Source organism: Alexandromys fortis, unplaced genomic scaffold (genome assembly GCF_014885135.2).
Source record: "Alexandromys fortis isolate MF-2015 unplaced genomic scaffold, M_Fortis_MF-2015_v1.1 scaffold_103, whole genome shotgun sequence".
NCBI lineage: Eukaryota > Metazoa > Chordata > Mammalia > Rodentia > Cricetidae > Alexandromys > Alexandromys fortis.
Window position 1 is genome coordinate 254,841 of NW_026067978.1, and position 22,535 is coordinate 277,375.

At 48.9% G+C, this 22,535-nt stretch overlaps 1 protein-coding gene across 1 annotated transcript in view; it reads left to right on the top strand.

The window, feature by feature from the left end:
* The first annotated feature begins 10,773 nt into the window (after positions 1 to 10,773).
* The window catches only part of Col23a1 (collagen type XXIII alpha 1 chain), a 55,829-nt gene continuing 44,067 nt past the window's right edge, over positions 10,774 to 22,535 (top strand). The window contains exon 1 of the mRNA XM_050157775.1: positions 10,774 to 10,794. The gene's annotated coding sequence lies outside the window, so the exon portion shown is untranslated. The remainder of the gene's footprint in view (positions 10,795 to 22,535) is intronic.

Here is a 22,535-nt window from a genome sequence, read left to right on the forward strand (position 1 = left end):
TGCCTCTAGAGTGCTGGGATTAAAGATGCACAGCTCAGCTAAAAAAAGGGGGGCGGGGAGAAGCCAGGCAGAGATAGCACATGCCTTTGATCCCAGCACTCAGGAGACAGAGACAGGCAAATATCTGTGAATTTGAGGCCAGCTTGAAGTTTTGGGACAGAGTGGTTTTGAGAAACCTTTCTCAAAAAAGGGGGGGGGGGAGAAAAGAATTAATTCATCGACAAATACATATAGCTTTCTGTCTTTGTGGAGGAAGCAGACTTAAGAGAAGTGGACAAGAAGGCAGAGCCCAGGGCAGAGGGACACAAGTGATGTTGGCAGTGGATTCTGCCAGTACCTCAGACCCCATTGTCGTGCACGACCAAATAGGAGAACCTCAGATTCAGGGCACAAGGCTGACCTGAGACTTGGAGCCTTCTCTTTTGATGTCCAGATCATTCGGGCCTGGGGACTGACAAGGGTGGAGGGCAATGTAAGTTGAGAGAGGCTTAAACATGTGAAAGGAGGCCTGGATCAGAAAAAAAAAAAAAAAACGTGTAGTGATGTGCCTGTGGCCACACTGAAGCACACACGTGTGAGCAGTGGCTAGGGGTTGAAGGGTGGAGGTTCAAGCGAGCGGTGGAAAGAAGTTAAAGGGACATCGTAGTGCCTATGATTGCCAAATTTAGCCTGGAATATCCTGACTGTGACAGCATTGATTTTTGCCTGGGGGGTTTTGTTTTGCTTTACAGAACACTGTGATGCATTTTGGGGGGCTTCTGTGAGAAAACTCTCGCCTTCGGCCTTATCTTTCTCCCAAGTCTGAAGTTTGTCCCAGGAGGGACTCTTAGCTTGGAGAGGACATGGGACTGGGGAAATGAATAGCAGTGGGTGAAGGGTGTGCAGTATGACCTGAAAGAACAAAAGCAGGAAGTGGCAGAAGGGAGAGGGTCTCTCCACCATGTCCTTCCACTAGTCTCAGGGGGCACTCTGTAGGGATGGATGAGTGAGCTCGACCAGCTCTGCTGGCGGTGGGGAGCTGGCAGCCAGAGGCCATGTGCATATACACTGGCTTTCCTTCTCAATGAACCCATCCTTGTTTTCCTGTCTAGGTCCCCCTGGACGGCGTGGCAAGCCTGGACGAAGAGGTGACCCCGGTGAGTCGAGTTTTCTTAATTCCTAAACCTCCTAAGAGACGCACCATGGACCCTGCTCCCAGCTGGAGGTGTCAACCACCTATTTCCTGGTCCTGGATCATGTCTTCCTTATTAAACGCCAGCTACTACCTCTGGGTCACCACGTCTCATATCACTTTCTTGGCATCCACAATCCCAAATTAGCCCCTCTATGTCCTCAGCTTCCCCCTGAATCTATCTCAATTCTTGATCACCCACTCTGAAACAGTGCCCCTCTATATGACAGCAGACAGAAACCTTGCCAGCTCTCTGCCATGGGACCTTCACAGGATGCAGATCCCCTGTAGGTCTCAGCTCCCTCCCAGACTCTGCCCCTCCTCCCTTTGGCAGAGCCAGAGGTTTTCAGCACCTTCCATGCAAACCCCAGGCTCCCCTGCCCCAACAGCCACCTTCACCCCCCCCTTACCTTCATTGCATCCAAAATGAACATTCTCTGCAGAGCCCCTCAGAGCTCTCCCTCTCCTCCCAAATCCTGACCACGGTTCCCTAGGAACCATCTACTCCTCACCTTCTCACATCTATGGTCACCATCTTGGCCAAAGTAGCTAATGGCAACATGGCTACAGCAAGACACGTCACTGTCTTTATCTTCCTTCCTTCTTCCTTTCATCTTTCTCTCTTTCTCCCTCTTTTCCTTCCTCCCTCTCTCCTTTCTTTCTTAGTCAGCTATCAGGAGAAAAATCAGGGAACCAGTAGATGGCTTCCTTGGCATTTGCTGCTCTTAAAAAGAACCCAAGTTTGGTTCTCAACACCTACATTGGGTGACTAACATCTCCAACTTCAGGGGATCTAGTGCCCTCTCCTGGACTCTGTGGGTACTACACTCACATGTACATACCTACACACACACACACACACACACACACTCATTTTTAAGTAAGTTTAAACGCTGATGTGCTCACATTCCCTTTGGTGTTCATTCCGTACTTTCTTGGGAATACACAACATGTGTTATGGAATGGATGTTAATCATCTCAGATCATCTGAATGAGCTTCAGGCAACTATGTACGTAGACAAACATTCAGAGCTGTGGGTAGGATTAGTGCAAAGTCTGTGCATCAGATGACACATTCGCTGCCTAAGGATGTAGGATTCTATTTCTAAGTATGATAGATTGATTATGGATAAGCGATTGGAATCCCTTCCCCCTGGGTGTCTGGTGCTGCTTCAAGAAGACACTTCCTGGTTATGTGGTCTCTGAGCTAATGATCCCATGAGCATTCATTAACTGCTGAGAGGTGCAGAATTGCTTGCTCCGCCCTACCTTTGTCTTCCTCGACCCTCACTGCTAACCCTGTTTCTGGCTCTCTCCAGCCAGTTCACACACACACACACACACACACACACACACAGCACACCCATCGCTGACCTCCACATCCCAGTCTCCGCAGTTGGGTACCACTCGCCTCTTAAGTGAGTATGCCTTTGGCCCTCACTTCTGTCTCCATACAGCATCCCACTCCTGTGGCCCCAGCTGCCCTGGAACACTGATGGTGCCTCCCTCCCTCCCTTGGGCGCAAGAGAGTATACATTCCCCCTCGAACACATCACCCTGTCCCCTCCCCAGACATCCCTGTCACTGGGAGACATCATCCAGCCACTTGCTTCCTCTGCGATATCCCTGAGCCTTCCCCACACCAAATCTCCATCTCTTCATTTTATCTCACACCTCTGCTTCCTTCTCTGTCCTCGTGGCCACAGCCCCCTATAGCTCTCACCACCCACCCTGCCCCCCACATGCAGCCTCCCTCTGGCTGTCCAGGGCCTTGTGACCTCTGAACCTTCAAGTCTTCCCCTGGCCTAGACAAGCTTTTTTTATACCTGAGCTCTTATGGTGTATTCATTCTTTTTTTTTTTAAAGATTTATTTATTAATTATGTATTTAGTATTCTCAGTATTCTGTCTACATGTATGTCTGCAAGCCAGAAGAGGGCACCAGATCTTATTACAGGTGGTTGTGAGCCACCATGTGGTTGCTGGGAATTGAACTTAGGACCTTTGGAAGAGCAAGTAGTGCTCTTAACCACTGAGCCATCTTTCCAGCCCCCTGGTGTATTCATTCTTATCCTCAAAAATCAGACAGGTGGCTCCTCTAAGAAAGCGTTCTGTAACCCTGGGGCTACCCACCTCCAGCATCTGGCATGTAAATATGTGGACTAGTGTATGTGCAATCATGCCTTAAACAACATCACGGACAGTGCACAGTTGGGAGGAACCATGGGGCCAGAGGGAGCCCCCCAACAAAAGGACCCTGGGCTGGCTGGGCCCCACAGAAGATGGTAGAGGTTCAATGGATGCCCCAATCTCCTCTTGGGAGCTGGGCCTGGGTTTCTTTTCCTTCTACAGAAGCCTTCCCGTAAGCTCCCAGAATTCACTGGGAGCCTGAGTGCCTGAAAGCTGAAGGGGTTTATGGTGAACTTGAGGAGCTAGTTCCCCTTCTTCTGCCTCATGTGGCCCCCTGCAAGCCCTGCCTGGTGCTCGCCTCTTTCGGTTCTTGTCTTCTTCCTACAAAGGTTTCCTTGTCTGTCACTGTCTACTCACTGACATCATTTGGGGAAGGAGATGAGAAATTCTGCCACCTTTTTCAGAACAAAATATAATGTGACTCAGTTTACTCAGAAAAAAAATCATTACAGGAGCTAGGGAGATGGCTCTGTCAGTAAAACGCTCACAGCTCAAGCGTGAGGAACCAAACTTAATGCCCAGCACCCTTGTAAAATGCCACGGTGGCCTGCACTTGTGATCCCAGTGCTGAGGAGACAGGGACAAGCAGACAGGTCCCTGAGACTGGCTGGCCAGCTCTGCAGAATTGGTGACACATATACACACACGCATGCACAGACACAAACTCACACACACAGGCCAATGAAAAGACCCTGTTTTTAAAACACTTTGGATATTGACTGAGAAATGGCACTTCAGTCTGACTCCAGCATCCACAGGCACGTGTTCACATGTGGACCAGCACACATATGAACACTTACACACGAAACCCAGATACGAAACCCAGATACGAAACCCAGATGTCAAATGACATCTCTCCAAAGAAGACGTATAAATAAATGGCCAGCAGCAGCTGGGTGTGGCAGGCATATAATCCCAGCACTGGGAGACTTAAACGGGATGATCCTAGACTCAAGGTCAGGCTGGGCTGCATAGTGAGTTCTTGATCAGCCTTTCTCAAAAGAAGAGGAGCAGGGAACAAAAGCAAAAATGTCCAACCGGGGAAACATTCTCCTCACTAATCATCAGGTGAATGCAAATCAGAACTGTGGGATGCATCACCTCGCCCCCTGTGACAGCTATGGCCAAAGGACTGAAGATAGGCATGCTGGTGCAGATGTGCAGAAAGGGAGTCTCCGCCCTCTCTTAGTGGAAGCACCTGCTGGGAATCAGTATGGAGTTTCCTCAGAGAGTTGTGTGATTCAATGGTACCAGCTTTGGACATACAGAAGAAATGATGTCCCGCTGTGGGGGAGGGCCATCTACTCACCCCTACACACCCTGCACATATTTCACAGCAGCTCAGAAACATAGACAGCCTAGGGTCTCTGCACCCCTGCAGCTCTGTGCTGGGTCCTCCAGAGCCCTACATTTTACATGATCACCGGAGGACTGCAAGGTGAGAATTATAGTCTTACCCACATTTTGCAGAATAAGAAGCGAGGCTACAAGGGAAACTGTCTTGTCTAAGGCTGACCACTGAACAAGCTGACAGCCCCCTCTGCAGCCCTCGTGTGAGCTGTTTCTCCCTGTCAGAGCCAGCGAGAGTCACACAGAGCAGATGTCCCTCTCTGGTTGACTTTGGATGGACCTGGTGTTTATTTCTAGATACTCTCCCATACATGCACTTCCTGGCATTGTCACCATCCGTTACGCAAAGCAGGCCTTTCCTGTGCCCCTGGGAGAAAGGCTCTTTCGGAGTGCTGGCACAGGACCTGACTGGAATGTTATCCTTCCACAGAGAGCACCTGCCATCCATGGGGCCAGTTCATTGGTCTCTCTCCCAGTCAAAGCCTTTCCCTGGACAGTGTCCTCCCTGCCCTCAGTGTCCACAGGTCCATCTGGTCCAAGTAGAATGGAGTTCTCACCTACTCCTGGCTAGTTTGCCACTGAAAAACCCAGCACAGTGTCTGGTATGGTTCCCTGGGCCAACCTCCCTCCTGCGGCAAGCTTTTGTAATGCTGAATTTCCAGAGATGAAATTTGTACCTGATGTTCCCAAAAGGCTGGAAGCCTTTTAAATAAGAGCATCTTCAGTCTGTGATCCAGTCTGTCTTGGGGCCATTGGCTCTTCACTGTGAAATGACACAATGGAATTGTGGGATGACACACAGCTGTTCTTCTTTTTTCCTGAGGTCTATGAGCATATGTGTGCATATGTACACATATGCATGTGTCATGCACACGCTTGTATGTATGTGAGAGAGAATGTGATCTAGTTCCAGCCTGTGCTCAGTTTCTCCTGTGCTAGAGTTATTCTGGTTGTTCACATGGGTGTATGTACACACATGAGTGTATACTTGCACAAGCACATACACACACGTGCGTGAACGTGTACACACACACACACACACACACACACACATACACCTTCAGTCCTCCTCAACATCCAGAAAGGCAGACCTGGGTACTCGCCACATTCACAGACACTAACTCCTATCTCACTTCCCCACCCCTGACCCCATCGGCTCACACAGCCTCTGAGTTTGCCTCAGCCTTATTCCATCTACATAAAACTCTGTTTAAAACCCTTGGGTCACTCTTCCCTAGAGAGTCCTGAGAAGCATGGCAGAAGGTCTTGAGCTCATGCAAGGAAGGATTTGGTTTCTAGGGGTGTAGATCCTGGCCGCGGCACCACACTGGACCTAGCTAATACGTGAGCAAGGCAGAAGGCCTGTTCTACCTAGAAGAGCAGGTAACAGGCAGGTGAGGAGCAGTGTCTAAGACAAAGTGACAGTTGTGGAGCTGGTAACAAGGACAGTGACTCAAGCACCCTCAAACCACAAGGACAGCCACCACCTCCACTGTGTGGACCCTGCCAAGCCAGCAGACACACTCCGCGGGAAGATCAAACTTACCTTTGGGAGACCTTAGTGAAATGACTGACCTTGGGGAAGCCAAAAGCTCCGTATGGGTAGGGTGGGCTCCCAAACCCACCGCCCAACTGTCAGCACCAAACAAAGCAGCTCACTCACCCAAGCAGTCAGTCCCCCCTACCTCCCAAGGTGTGGGTGAACATGGCTCCCTGAATGGGAAGCCCTAGCAGGCCACAGGCACTCTGTAGACAGTCCTGGGACTCACCAAACCCCCTACTTCCTCAGGCCAAGTCATCTGGCTCTGACTTAATTGCTCCCACATTCCGGGGATTAGAACATGTGTTTGAAAGCTGTACCCCAGGGTCAGAGAGCAAAACGCATTGAGGAGCCAGGTTCGGGGTATGGGGTACCATGTGGTCCACTGGGGGACCTGAACCAGCCTCACTTTCTAAGCAAAGACCCCTGGATGACCTAAGCCATGTGGCCTCCCAAGCCACCTCTCTTGGGTTACCCACTGGCTACAGACCAGAGAATCTGCCTCCAGCGGCTGTACCAAGCCAGTAAACTCTATAACAAAGTGCAAAGGGTTTAACAGAGGTGATGGCCCAACAGGCAGCCCCTGCCGCTCTTGCTCTTGTCTCTTTAGTGCCTGTTTATTAGTGTGTGTACCTGCGGGCCCTGAGCTGGCTGGGCGTCAAGGAACCTGTCAGATGTCAATCACTCCAGGAAAGGCAAACAGGAAAGCTGGCCTTAATTGGAGTGGGTCAGTTCCTCTAGTAACCTGAGGGGCATGAACAGAAAGATGGGCCCAGGGGCAGGCACACAGACAGGAATAGACAGGCGTGTTCATCTAGTCTCAAGACGGTGGTTAGTGAGTTTTTCTGTGGGTTTTTTTTTTTCTTCTCTGGAATACAGGAAGCAAGGCCAATCACATCTGTGCGTTGATGCTCTGCTCGGGCCCAGGCTAGACAGGGAAAACGCAGCTTCTTTTATCAGTGGTGAGAAGATTAACGCATCTAGTGAAAACTCTTGACCAAAACTCCTACCTTCACGAACCGTCTGTCACCCAGAAAGTCCTGTCCCTCCTCTGTGCCAAGCCTCTCCAGACTCTCCCCTCTGCCTGATGCCACTGCTGGGACCTGCCGAGGGTAGCAGCAGTGCACCCCAGTGTCTGCTCCGGCCTTTCTTGCAGCCTTCATCGTGTCGAATCTTCAGTGGCCCCTACACTGCCCATAGCATCAAGCCCTCCTCTCTCCATCACATGGAAACAGGCCTTGTGCTTGGCCGGCCTTCCCTCCCCTGCTCCATTTCCATCTCAGGAAGAGTCAGGGATTTGGAAGCATATTCCAAACTTTTCCATCTCTGCTTCTCCCCATCCTGCCCCTGCCTTGCTCTCTGATTCATTTTGTCTCCCACCAGACCTAGTGGAACCCCCTTCCCGAGCAGGCCAAGCCAGCATAGGCCCCCTACCTTTGGTTCATTTGTTTGCTATTCTGTTTTCTAAGTGTCTATGAAGGAACACTCTTATAGGCAGGCCTGTTCATTTGTCCTCACTGCTGGGTCCCCTTCCTGACCCACAAGGCTCCCAGCTCCCCGTTGGCCATGCAGACCTACTCCTTATTCCTGTGACTGTCAAGGGCTGCCTCCTCCTACTGGGTAGGGCCTGAGGTGTGACGGGAACGGAGGAGTTCCTGGTTTGGTGGAAGCATGCATTTGTGGGAGGTACATTGATTTGGAGAGCTGAGAGACCATCTCCTAGGATGCCCTGCCCCTTAACTGACTCTAGCCTTCACATCCATGGGACCCACCAATGCTGAGGTCCCCATGTAAAATGACTTTCTATTTGGATATAACCTACACACACATCCTCACAGATACATTAAATCATCTCTCAGTGCCTGATACAGTGCACATGAGATGCAAATTGCTGTTCTACTTATAATGTCATTAAATAATGGCAACGGCCTATTCAATGCAGAAACAATTTTGTTCAAGGATTGTGTGCGCGTGTGCGTCCATGTCTGTGCGTCCGTGTCTGTGTGTGTGTATGTCTGTCTGTCTGTCTGTGTGTGTGTGTGTATGAGCGTATATTCAGAGACCAGAGTCAGCACCAATTATCTTCTGTGGGCAAGCCTCATTGTAGCCACCATCATAATTTCTAGACTATTCCTTCAATCTCCTCGTGTACATCTAACCCCAGAGCTGGGCTATAGTGATCCACCTCACCTCTACATGACCATAAATATCACATGCCTTCATGCCCATCCTTCCCTCTCTACCCAAAATGTTTTTCCTCTTTATCTCTGTCTTCCCTGGTAAAACCCAAACACCTGCTCATTGGACAAATCAGATCTAATTCATATTTAGCTTTGCAGAGTGTAGTGCAAATGAGCTCCAACCAGCCTCCTGCAATGAACACACGAACCCATGCATGTGGGAATCATCATTGCCCCCCACACGGCCACCCAGACCCCTCCGAGGATGAAAGTATCTCTTCTTGGTTCTGTGGCTGACCCTTGTCGGCAGGGCCATTGTGGGCAATATTGTGACCCCCGTTGAAACCTTGAGCTGAAGAGGGAGGGCGTGGCCAGAGCAATGCTGACAGCAGCTCTTCTGCTTGTGTCTTGCAGGTCCTCCCGTAAGTGTCGCGGACTTGGTGCTGTTCTCCGGAAAGATAAGACATTTATTTGGTTCTCTTTATGAAATTAACTCCCATGGAATCAGCTTTTAGTGGGGGAGGCATGTGGCTTAAAAACAAAGAAAAAGGCCAGGGCTAAAATTCAGTTGGCAGACTGCTTGCCTGGCATGTGCAAGCCCTGTGTTTGATCCCCAGTGCCACATAAAACACTGTGTGGTGCCAGGCGGTGGTGGCGCACGCCTTTAATCCCAGCACTTGGGAGGCGGAGGCAGGCAGATCTCTGTGAGTTCGAGGCCAGCCTCGTCTACAAAGTGAGTTCCAGGAAAGTCAGGGATGTTACAAAGAGAAACGCTGTCTTTAAAGGAAAAAAAGAAAAAAGTCCTGTGTGGTAATACACACCTACAATCCCAGCATTTGGAAAGTGAAGGCAGGAAGATCACTATCCTTGGCTACATAGGGAGGTTGAGGCTAGCTTGGGCTACATGAGAACCTGTCTCAGAAATAAACAAACATAAAAGGTTCCATCCCAGACAGAGGCTGAATTAGTTCTTAAATAGCAGAAGAATTCCCTGACCTTGCCTTACCCACTAGAACATTCTAAACCAGCCTCTTTTCATATGAACCTAGCAACTCCTCCCCCAAATCTCCAGTTCCACTTAAAATGTCAAATGCCGGCTCCTATCTCTGAAGTGTTAAGTGGCTGCTGATATTGTGGTTCCAAGACAAGTTGGGCTCAAACACCAGGTCACAGAGTCCATCTTTCTTCTTAGCCAGCATGTCTTGCTCCTAGCTGGGACTTCGTGAGCCTGGCTGGCTGACAGAGCGGTTGAGGCAGCACCGGAAGTAAAAATGTCACTACATTTAAAGGGGGTGTAAAGGGGAGCTCTGAGTTTGCCTGGGTCAGAGGCTGCTTTAACGGCAGCGACTCCATGGCCCTGGAATCCCACTCTCCGCATTATGGATGTGTCTGCCTCTGATTCCTCTTGGCGGATTCTCAGGCCCAGATAAATCCCTATGCATCCATTCAAGCAGCACACTGACAGTCAGCCGGAGCCAAAATTAACCTTCCGACGGAATTCTTCTCAACTGAGCCATTTTTCTTCTGACTTGTGCCATCCCCACCCTGCATCACCACCCTTCACAATCTGGGCTCCTCTGTGTGTGCAGCATCAGTTTAAGCCAAAGAAAAGGCAGGCCAACAAAACTGTGTAGGCTTTTGGCCACAAGTGCACTTCCTGGTGGCGTCTCCCTGAGGCCCCTCGGAGGCAGCTTGTGCAAACTTGTAGAAATGCAAAACGCAGGGGCTAAGGCGTGGTTTGGTTCTGGCTCCGTTGTTAAAATATTAAACGGGTTGAACAAACAGGAATTCTTTAGCTACCACTGCAGAGAGAGGCGGATGTCCATGTGTGGGGCCTTGGACAGACCTGACCTGAGCTAGGGGACAGAGAAACCATCAGTAGCCATACCTGTTCCCCACATCGCTATCTTCCAGAGCTTTCTTAGCTCAGCCTGACCCAGTAGGAGCGAGGATGAACTGAGAACCTACTGAATCCCTCATGAAAGGGACATTTCAGTTCCTCGTTTGGTCATAGTGGTTGTGACACATCCTTCCAGCCCTAAATGACCACATGTGCTCTGCCCTGTGCCGGGACTGACATGGAGGTGACACATAGGGGTACCGTGCCTTGATGGCTCTGAGAAAGGACCCTAGCCCCTCCCCCACGGCCTCTGATGTCCATCTGACCTACCAGAGCCCTGGCATCGCCCCCCTGAAATAACACACTATTGTCGGCAGCGTTAGTACTCTGCAAACCACCAGAGAACAGCAGGGGGTTATGGCCGGAAAGAGCTATAAGCATTGCCATATGGTTTTCTGCCAAAACTCTGATTATTAATGGCTTATTAATTACCACAGGGGCAATCAGGACGAGATGGCTACCCGGTAATTGACATTTTTTTTTTGTTTTCTCTCTGCCTCCTCCTCTTGATCCGGCGCTCTCCTCCTGAACCTTGACTGAGCTGTCTCACTCCAGCTTCCTGCTCAGCTCCTCCTCTCCTCGGCTGCTGGGCTGGTCCCTTCTATAGAAAGATCAGCGTGCACTCTGGGCAGACCCCAACCTCACAGCCTCCCTGAGATGCCTCCCAGGCAAAGCAAAGAGGCTTCCAAAATGCAGCTCTCCTTCCAGTCCAGTGTATTTGCTGAGCCTGGGGTCTGGCCCTGGCATACCCTCCTAGGAGACATAACTGGACCTTTTCCTGGTGGCAGGGACTCCCTGGGGTCTGACCACTCAGAATCAGGGAGCTGATCAGCTCCAGTTTGGCATTTATGGTATGGAAATGGTATTGATCCCTTTGTTGTGTAACAAATGAGTACCACATCAATGACAAGGAGTTGAGGTAGTGTGCTGCTGCCGTCGGGGCCTTAAGGAAGACGACAGTAGCTTCCAGAAGGACTGATGCCCTGGAAGACACAGGGACCAAGTCAGGTGTGACGATGCATGGCTGAGGCAGGAGGACTCACATGAGTTTGAGGCCAGCCTGATCTACATAGTAAGATTTTGCTTCATTGAAAAAGGAGTGGGGAGAGGATATTGGTGAGACCTGTAGAACAGGGCTCAGGGTGTCTGTGTTGAAATAGGAGCGGCGGGGCTGCGTCCCCGGCACCCGGCCGCCCGCATGGCTAGCTTATGCCCAGAAATAATTACACGGAAACTGTATTCTTTCAAACACTGCCTGGCCCGGATAGTTCCAGTTCCTTATGGCTAGCTCTTACATATTGTTCTAACCCATTTCTAATATTCTGTGTAGCCCACGAGCTGGCTTACCAGGGAGGATCTTAACCTGCGTCTGTCTGGAGCGGGAGAACCATGGCGACTCCTCACACAGCTTCTTTTTCCCAGCATTCTCCTCTGTCTACTCCGCCTACCTAATTTTCTATCCAATAAAATGGGCCAAGGCAGTTTCTTTATTAATAAGAAATCACTCCCACATCATTTCCCCTTTTTCTGTTTAAACAAAAAAGAAAGGCTTTAACTTTAACATAGTAAAATTACATATAACAAAACAGTTATCAAGTAAGAATTACAGTTACAATATTTATATCTATTTTATCTCTTATCATAACTAAGGAAAACTATAACTAACCATTCTTCAACTCCATCAAAGACTCCAGAAGGATATAATATTACCTATCAAACAAGAAATAAGAAAACTCTAGAAATGACAGAGACATCTCGCTGCCTGGACAGTCACCCAAAGTTCCTCTGTACCGTTGGGGCATCCATCTTCGGCCTACAGGCCCATAGTATCCAGCAGACATTCTCATCAAGCAAGAAATTCCAAAGACAGTTCAGTCACTTTTTGCTGTGTCCTGCAGAATGTCTCACAGACTCTTTCATGAAGCAGGAACCCCAAAAGGTCATCTCACCTTTAGGCAAGTTCAGCAGTCCTCTCTCTGCGGGTTCTCTGTGTCCAGTTTATGCAACAGTCCAGGCAAGAGCAGTTTCTTGCCCAAATGGCTATCAAACTCCATAAGGATTCTCTTCGATGCCCATCTTCCTCTTGAAATAGATTGGTGCTGCCAGGAGCAAATGTGTCTCATTGTCATGAAAAACCCTAAGTTATTAAAATATCTTAAATGCCATATTCTGCAGCCTTTGAAAGATATGAAGAATGCCTATCTAACTAAAATATCTCTCTATATATCTAGAAAATCTAACTAACATGACTACAAGCTTAAGTATTAGCGATGATTATCCATTAACAACCTATATTTCCTAATTATACATTACATTTTTAAATGAACTACACAATCACAATACCTTAATCAAGATCAAAAATACATATACATATAACAAAATTGACCATAAAATCCATACCAATGCAAATTATTCATATCTATATCATATCCCCCTTTAAATGTAAAAGAACATTTATAAACAATATTTGGGAACATGGGCGTAGTTTTTTCTCTACAAACTGCTTCCTGCTGAATAGGGGCGTCGTTAATTAGGTTGTTCATGATATAACCTGTATGCTAGTTTCATCTCAGTTGGCAATTGAGCGAAGCAATTTTTTGAGGGTATTCACAGCAACCTTTCAGGAGGGCGTGGTCTATCATACCAAATCGGAATAGATGCAATCCACAGGGTCTCATCCTCTGCAAAAACAAAAGAAGACCCTCTCCAAAGCATCATATCCTTAGACCCAAATTCTGAAATCATAATACCCTTATATCCATTTTGGTTTAGATTGGCAGCCCATGTAATGAAATGTCTCTCTGTACTTAGCTCCTTCACAGTCAAAAATTTTAAAGAAAACACAATGTACATAATCCAGACTCTCTGTGAATTTTCCATTTTTACGTGGCTTATATTTCTTTATTTCTTTTAATCTATAACTCTCTGTACTTCTGTACTCTGTCTCTTTAAAGACTTTACCCTTTTTCTTTTTAAGACATTAACTTTATTCTTTATATTCTTTTTCTTCTCTTTCCCAAGCCTACGTACATTTATCCAACAGTGTCTGAATCTGTTTTATTGTGAATCTGTAATTTCTTTACTATACAGGAGCATTTCTTAAAATGTTAAGCATTTCTTAAAAACTTAAGTTGCACCATTTACAGGTAATACGGTACTGCCTGTGTCCTGCCCAGTCTAAACCTTAACTGCACGGTTTTAAGGTAATTACGGTAGTTCCTGCCTGAGATCAGCACAGTTCAGCATGGAGCAGCCGCTCCTGCCTCAGAGTCATTTGGTGCCCCTGAACCATTCACAGTTTCAGGCACACAGCAAGTCCACATTGGAGCCGCACTCAGCAGTTTAACTCTGAGACTGAGTGTGCAGCACAGAAACTCTTTTCATCCAAGTTACAGCCAAATCTGACATGCAGAGCACTGCGCAGTCTGAAAATGCGTCTCTGTATAGCGGCAGGAATCCGCCATGCTCTTCCGCCTGCCTAAGCCTGATTCTGCCTTCTGCCCAGGTGCAGGCGGGGAGCTCTGAGCCATCTGCACGGTCTCAGAGCACTCTCCTCCGATCCCAAGCGGAACACAAACATCCAGTCCCATAAAAGCCTTGAAATGCTTTAAAGCCAGAGTTCATGCTGGCAGCACAGCCCCCAGGAAGCCGCGCTTTAAAATGATGTAGCTTATTTTTCTGCTGTTGTAGCTGAATCAGGAATCTCTCTACAGCACGCCACCAACAAAACAGCAAAAATCTGTGTTAAACTCTCTCTCCCTTATTTTTAAGCCTTCTCAGGTTTTTAAGTGGATTTAGCCCATCACGTCTGGGCGCCATCTGTTGAAATAGGAGCGGCAGGGCTGCGTCCCCGGCACCCGGCCGCCCGCATGGCTAGCTTATACCCAGAAATAATTACACGGAAACTGTATTCTTTCAAACACTGCCTGGCCCGGATAGTTCCAGTTCCTTATGGCTAGCTCTTACATATTGTTCTAACCCATTTCTAATATTCTGTGTAGCCCACGAGCTGGCTTACCAGGGAGGATCTTAACCTGCGTCTGTCTGGAGCGGGAGAACCATGGCGACTCCTCACACAGCTTCTTTTTCCCAGCATTCTCCTCTGTCTACTCCGCCTACCTAATTTTCTATCCAATAAAATGGGCCAAGGCAGTTTCTTTATTAATAAGAAATCACTCCCACATCATGTCTGTCAGAGGCAAGGGTTTATTCTCTGCCTTCAGGTAGGAGGATCCAAGGAGGGTAATGCCAGCTGGTTCAGAAATCCATCTGGAGTCAGAGCTGGCTAGCAATGGCGATGTGGTCCCCAGCCCTGCAGGGCACACCTCCCAGAAGGCTGAGGAAAGCAGCCCATCGTTGAGTATCAGGGAGACCTGGGCTTGATTCTGAACCTACAGCTTCATAGCTTGCTGAAGGTGCACACCCTCTCTGAGCCTCCGTTTCCTCCTCTGGGAATGAGACCGGTAAGGCCTCAAACACAGTGTGAGATGAAATGTGACCAAGAAGTAACAATTCTGCACCAAGGACAAAACAAGTCATATATAGTTCTCTAGGATGTGATAATCTTGTGCCCAAAGCAACACTGTGCTAGGTTCAGGCCCCTTTGGAGCCTCCCAGAGGGTGGCTGCAGCAGCTTCCCCAGCGGGCATCTGACCTCTCAGACTAGAGCTCTGCCTGAAACATGGCATCCACAGAGCACACGGGGTCAGATCCTGCCTGGTCCCAGAACCTCTTTCTCACTAGGAAGGAGTCGAGCCCCCACTCTGACTCCTGCATGCAGCAGCAGGGATCTTGGGTAACCACAGGCTTTTGTAGGGTTACGTCCCCAGTTAAATTCTTACTAGCTGGGAAGGACTAGAATCCTTCTAGCAAGAACCTCTAAGTCCTAGAAGGCTTGGAAAATGTCCCCACCCTTCTCGAGGTTTCTCTTTAGGATACATATCCTCTTCTGTGAGGCACATTGCATCCCACCATGTCCACTGTCAACTGAAAAATATCATATATTTTTTAAAAAAAAAAATAGTACCTGGTCCTTCCCACTTCCCAACCATCCTGGCTAAGAACAACATGCAGCAGAATCTTGCTGTCCCCTCCCACACCCGCACACCCCTGCCCAGTCATGACCTCAGAGCAGATACAGAGCCGCAGCCCCCTGCCACGGCCAGCTGCATGCGAGAGTATCTTAACACACTACCCTGGAAGAACCAGATCCCAAACTCCAAGTCCCATTCCCAGCCATGCTTTGCTTTGATGCCATTGCAAAAATCCCAAAGCATACTCTCCAAAGTTGAGCCTCTCTGCACATACAAGGCCCAAAGGAGAGTGGGAAGTCGCCACTGTGAACTGTGAACATACACTGACCCGGGAACCTTCTCCCTTGGCTGAGAACATCAGAGCCATTGGCTGGTGATGGCTGCCTGGGCATCTGCCCCTGTAAAGGCCTCTTCACTCTGCTCCATCCCTGCTTTCTTCCCAGGTCTGGGGGAGGGAGGGGATGGCAGGAAGCCAAGTGTGGGGTTAAGCAGCAGGTTTGAATCCATCTCTGCTGCCACTGGCTAGCTGAGAAGCCTGTAGTAGGAGACCCCACCCCTAAAACTGCCTGAACCTCGGACTCCTTCCTGTCAGTAGAGATCGTCCCCTTTCCTCAGGAAGCTGGGTTTCTGGTAAATGTAGATTCACAAGGAGCACTCATGACACGTGGGTCACAGCAAACCAATGTCGCCTAACGGGCCATCAAAGGCACTGTGGGAGTTAAATATGAAATGTAGCGTATAACAGATGCCTGGCTCAAAGCCTGGCCCACAGAGGGGATCTGTGAGTTCTGGGATGGGGGCAGGAATAAAGATTCGTGTGCCAGGAACTCAGGGGTCCCTATGTCCTGATACAGGTCGTTCTCTGAGGAGGTCAGTGAAGACCCAGCAGGCCAGTTGTCCCCACTTCCTGTTATCAGGCCTGAAGCTACCACCCTGAGTTCCTGCAACCGCTCCTCAGATCACCCAGGCAAGCTGGATCCAGTGAGCAATGAGGGGGACCCAAAAAGTCCTCTAGAGAGCTGACGTCACAGCCCACGATCACTCTTTGCCAGCTGGTGTATGGACCCCCGTTTCGACGTTTTACTACCTGAGCTGGCCCACTGCTGAACTTGGGGCGTTCCTGTCACCAGTGTGGGTGCACAGCTGCTCACCAAGCTGTATGCCCTAAAGCACTTGGTTCTGGTCCTAGATCTGGCCCTGACACATGGGTTGTTTCCTGAGACCTATGTGGGGAGGGGGTACCCACTGCCAGAGAGAAAGCAGTCCCAGCGAAGGAGAAGCTAGATGTCGTGGGCTACTTCTACCCGTGACGTTGGGGTTCAGTTCCTTCTCTCGGCCTACAGAAAGCAGAAGTGCTTCAGCCAGGCCCGCAGCCCATGCTCAGTGATCAGTGGCTCCCATGGGGTTAGCACAGCTGCCCCGTGTTATATGTGGTGCATATGCTGGGAGAGAGCACTATTCATGATGTCAGCTCGTTCATGACAGTGAACAATTACAAGTTTAGATAATTTGGATGTGGTGCTAGGGGATTGAACCCAGGGCTTCATGCATAATAGGCAACTGCTATACCCACTGAACCACAGCCTCACCCCAACATAGAGCTCATGCATGCACACAAGCTAGCACAGGTTCACTTGCCCAGCATGAACCTGTAGAGACGGGAGATGGATTTCCGTGATCTTCCCCGTCAGTCTTCCCCACCCCCACCCCCAAAGAAAACTTTTTTTTTTTTTGAGATAGGGTCTCTCAATGAACCCAGAGCATGCCATTTGGGCTGGATTGTCTGGCCAGGAAACTCCAGGGATCTCCTGTCTCTTACCCCCGCCCTCCAGGCGCCCAGGGCTGGCGGTATCAATGCATGCCACCATGTCTGACTTTCACCTGGGCGTTGAGGATCCAAACCAGGTCTTCTTGCAGGATGAGGCTAGAGCTCGGTTGGTCGTGTGCTCCCGTAGCACCCATAAATCTCTGGGTTCAATGCCTCGCACCCCATAAAACCTGGAGTGTTGACATGCACCTATAATCCCCACACTTGGGAAGTGGAGGCAGGAGGATCAGTGGTTCAAAGTTGTCTTTAGCTACATATTGAAGTTGAGGTCAGCCTGAGCTACGTGAAACCCTGACTCAAAATAAGTAAACATGCCAGGCGGTGGTGGCGCACGCCTTTAATCCCAGCACTCTGGAGGCAGAGACAGGCGGATCTCTGTGAGTTCGAGGCCAGCCTGGTCTACAAGAGCTAGTTCCAGGACAGGCTCCAAAGCTACAGAGAAACCCTGTCTAGAAAAATAAAATAAAATAAAATAAAATAAAATAAAATAAAATAAAAATGGTCTAAAGAGATGGCTCAGCAGTTAAAAGCGCTTGTTCTCGCCAAGAGCCCAGGTTTGGTGCCCAGCACCCATGGTGACTCACAACCAGGCAACGCCAGTTCCAGGAGATCCAATGCCCTCTTCTGACCCCCACAGGCATCAGACACCCCACACATACAGGCAGACAAAACACTCATGCACATAAAATAAAGCAAACCTAAAAAGCAATTTAAATACATAAATATTTTTTAGAATGGGAAAGAAGGGCCAGCGAGATGCTCAGGGCTAAAGGCACTTGCCGTGCAAACCTGACAGCCAGAGTTCAGTTCCCAGAATCCGCGCAAAAGGTGGAATGAGAAAGCAACTCCACAAAGCTGTCCCCGGACCTCCACATACACACTGTGGTGTGCGTGCCTACACACATACACACCAACAAGTAAATAAATACAATAATGACGATGCAATAAAAACATTTAGTGAGGAAATCTGCTCAGCGTATACCTAGGCATTTGGCTAGAAACCCAATATTGAGATTGGTCAGTTTTAGGATGTTTTGTTGCCGAACTTTAGTGTTGGTATTTTTTTGTTTGAGGGCATCTTAGAGACCCTGTCATTTTGTTGACAAACTTCAGGAGCGGGGAGAATTTTCTTCTTCCCATTGACTCTCCGGGGGAAGAAAGAACAAGAAAAGATGGAGCTGTGGTGGAGGCCCTGGCCCGGGCTTCTTTCATTCATCCCTCTGCCCGCCCCACCCCCCAGCCAAAACCAGGTCCATATGCACCGCCAGTGGGAGTGGCTGAGGGCCGGGGGGGGGGGGGGGCAGCAGGGGCCACCCACATCTGTGAGGCAGGTTATAGACTCAAGGGGGTCAGAGCTGACAGGGCTCCCGGGGTCACTGTCTTCATGCCCTTCCTGAACAGAGGCTGTCTGTCCCTCATGCCCCCAAGGGCTTGTTAACAGAACCTTATGGTTGCAATAAATGCATGTCATGTCTGTTGTAAAACATTTGGGAAATAGAGAAAGGCACCAAAAAAAAAAAAAAGGAAAAGCAATCATCCTTCCTCCTACCACCCACAGACAATAAATCTCACTATTTTCATGTTGTTCTAGCGTTTTTTTATATGCAACTTTGTTCCCATACTTCCACTATAAAATAAGGCTGTAGGGACATGCTTCGTTCTGTCACTGGATATATCAAGAGACACTCCCACATCATTAAAAACTCTTCCAGTATGTAATGGTTACAAAGTATCTGATCACATGCATAATTTTATTTAGTCAATCTCCGAGTTCTATTATTAATATGGATAATTTTTCATCCTTACACTCAACATCCTGGGAGTAAGTGAAGGCTTATTTCTGTGATTATCTCCATAGAATGAATGCCTAGAAGTTGAATTGTTGCACCAAAGGATTTGCACATGTTTAATGCTTTTGATGTGCGTTGCCAAATTGCCCTCTGGGAGGCTGCACTCATTTACATTCCCACCAACAGCGCACAAATGTCGCCTGTTTCTCCAAACTCTGACCAACTGTGGGTATTATCATACTTTAATTTATTTTAATATGATAAGTTTTAAATATATGCCTATATGTATGTGACTTGTTTTAATTTAGGGTGTATTTTCATGAGACATCGTCTTAAAAAGAGGTAGCCTGTTTGTTAAAGTTTGTATTGTACTGCCACCTAGTGGTGAAGACTAGAATTGCGGGTATAGAGTTTAAAAATGAAAGGAGCAGCCAGGGACAAGCAGTCTTTACTGATCAACAACAGAGAGTTCTAAGCACCAGGCATTGTGAATTATCAATGGTGGCTGCAGAGGAACCCCAGTCATGGCATCCCAGCCTTTGGGGAATGGATCAGCTTTCATATGTTAAGGTCTTTTTGGCGTCTCATTGGTAGAAGACTTGATATCGGGCCTTGTGCTACACACAGGGAAGGCGGAAAGGTAAATCAGACCCAGTCACAGTCTTTGGACAGCTGGGATAGGAGAGAGGGATCATCAGGGTACAATGGAGTCATCCTGCAATTGTTTCTCACATCCCTTTTTTGCCTCCACCTCTCACACTTTGAACAGAAGGCACAAGACTGTGCCTTCTATTTGCTATAAGCAAATCTTGATTTTTTCTTCTTTAGAGTTTTCATGTTCTTCACTCTCGGTGTTGAGCTTTCATGGCTTCCTGGCTTCCCGCTTACCTTCTGGAGGCAGTGTGAACAGTCCTGAAAACAGTGGAATGTACCAGAAAAAGAATAAAGGAGGGTGTGGTGAGGGTGCTGGGAGGAGATAACAGAGGTAGTTGTGTGATTTGGATCAGTTAATCCAGAAGGGCAGAATGTCATTTGGGCTGAGACTTCAATGACAAGAAGCAGAGCTCTGTGAACACTCTCAGCAGAGGAAGCAGAGAAGGGGACAGGTCATGGCATTTAGAGCCAGCTTCATGAAGCTCCACCTGAGGCCAGGATGGGAAGAGTAAGTGGCAGAGAGGTGGTGGAAGAGGAAGGAGTGTCCAGAGGATGGAGAGATGTCTCAGCAGTTAATGGCTGCTCTTGAAAAGGACCTGGGTTCCGTCCCCAACATCCTTATCAGGGGGCTCACAACCCCCTATAACTCCAGTTTCGAGGCATCTGATGTCTTCTTCCACAGGCTCATAACATGGTGCCACCTAAACTCATGCAGGCACGTGTACATGTACTCAGATAAAAAAGCTTTAAGGAAGCCAGGCGGTGGTGCCTCCCAGCACTCGGGAGGCAGAGGCAGGCGGATCTCTGTGAGTTCGAGGCCAGCCTGGTCTACAAAGGGAGTTCCAGGACAGACTCCAAAGAAACCCTGTCTCGGAAAAAAAAAAAAAAAAAAAAAAAAAAAAAAGCTTTAAGGAGGAGGAGTGGTGGTGGTGGTGTCCGGAGCCTGCGTGCAGAACCTTGTAGACTGGATGGAGAGGCTCTTTAAGGCAGCAGGAAACAAAGGGACAAAGAAATTTCACTCTGTTTCCAGGAAACACTTGTCCCCAGAGACGGCTACCTAGAGTCTAAGATCGCCCCCCTCCCCAGTCCCATGCCTCCTGAACTGGCAGTGCATCCTCAAAGCCATCAGAGTCCCCGGAAGCAGCCTTAACCTCTGGCCCCCGCGTGTGTGCACACACATGTATACAAACAAAAGGCAGGGATGGAGGGATAGCTTGTGTAGCTCACAGTTCTGCAGGCTCCAGGTCTAAGATTAGGCTAGGGCCTTGGTTCTGCTCATCTTCCGGACTCACTGTGGCAAGCATTGGGGGGGGGCCTGGATCCCAGCTCTCTGGATCCTGCACAGGGCCCTGCTGTTCCTTTCTTTACTGTCTCTGTTCTCTCTCACCCTGCTTAGAAGTCAACCCAGTCTGCACACCACACCACTCCCAGACACTGAGTTCTCTCAGGTTACTTCGCTCCTACACAGCTCACGCCCCTGTGCACACAAGGGAAGCCAAGGCCTCCCTCTTCCACACCTTCTGTCTGAGGGATGGCCTCCCATGCTGAGCAAGCACGGGCGCTGTGCACACAGAAAAAAAGACCCGAGAGAGCAGGCCACACAGTGTGGTCCTGTGTGGCCAGAGACAGGGAATGTGAGCAGCAGATTGGGAAAGGAGAGGGATTGCTGAATGTAACCCAGCTCAGCCAGCTCCTGCACCCACCTGCCAGCGGAGACTGGGGAACTGCCAGTCCCTGGGTAATTCTGGGCGGGTCTGAGTGGGTTGGGCATCTCCACTCCAGAATCTGAAATGCCTCCGATCAGAAGCTTGTAATGTCAACAGCATGCCACAAGTGGAAAACCCCACACGCAACCTGTGACAGCCACAGCATAGGTACAGGGGCCGGGGAGATGGCTCAGCAGTCAAAATGCTTGACTCAAGAGCATAAGAACCAGAGTTCAGACCCCCAGAAGCCACTGAAATGCCAGGTATGTGTGAGAGCATATGATAGGCCAGCTGTAGTCCTCACTTCAGAGGGTAGAGACAGGCTCATCAGGACCAGCCAAGCTGGCCGCTCTGGGGTTTGCTTAAGAGACTACCTCAGTAAATGAAGTGGAAGGGTGGTTTAGAACAATAGGTTCCTGATGTCACACACACACACACACACACACAGAGTATACTGGAAACATTGCATCCAGTCCCCTTCAGGAGCATAGCACCATGGCACACACCTCTAATCCCAGTGTTTGGGAGGCTGAAGCAGGACGATCAAAAATCTGAGGGCAGCCTGGGCTACACAGAGAATTGCAGGCCAGCTTAGGCTATGAGTCTCTATCTCAAAACACCAAAAACTAAATTATAAAAATAAAATAAGATTCTTTTGGACTCAGTGTATAAAGTATATATGAGCTGTGTGCAAATTTCACACTTAAGAATCAATTCACATCCCAAGGTATTTCATCGTGTGGATGCAAATTATCTACGTAGCCCAGGCTGGCCTAGAATTTCCTGCATAGCCAAGATGACCTTGAACTCTAGTCTTCCTGTCTCCTTTGTCTAAGTGATAGCATTATAGACATTTGCCACTGAGCCCACCAGGATGTGTGTGTATGCGTGTGTTTGACTGAATTTAGATTTTAATTGCACACTGGGCGAACAGTCTTCCACTGAGTGTACCTGCAGCCTCCCGCAGCACTTCTGATGAGCAGCTTTTGGAAGAGGGTCTCCCTTATTTCCTCCACCACATATTTTAAGGGTGTCCCCACCTCAGGGCAGAGGTAGGAGGAAGAGGACCTCACTAGGAGGAGACCCCCAGTGGTTTACTGACAAAGATAGAATTGAGAAGTGAGGCTCAGTCTAGGTGAAAAACCTTAGGTTAGGATCTGGGGCCAGCAAGACGGCTCAGCAGCTAAGGTGCCA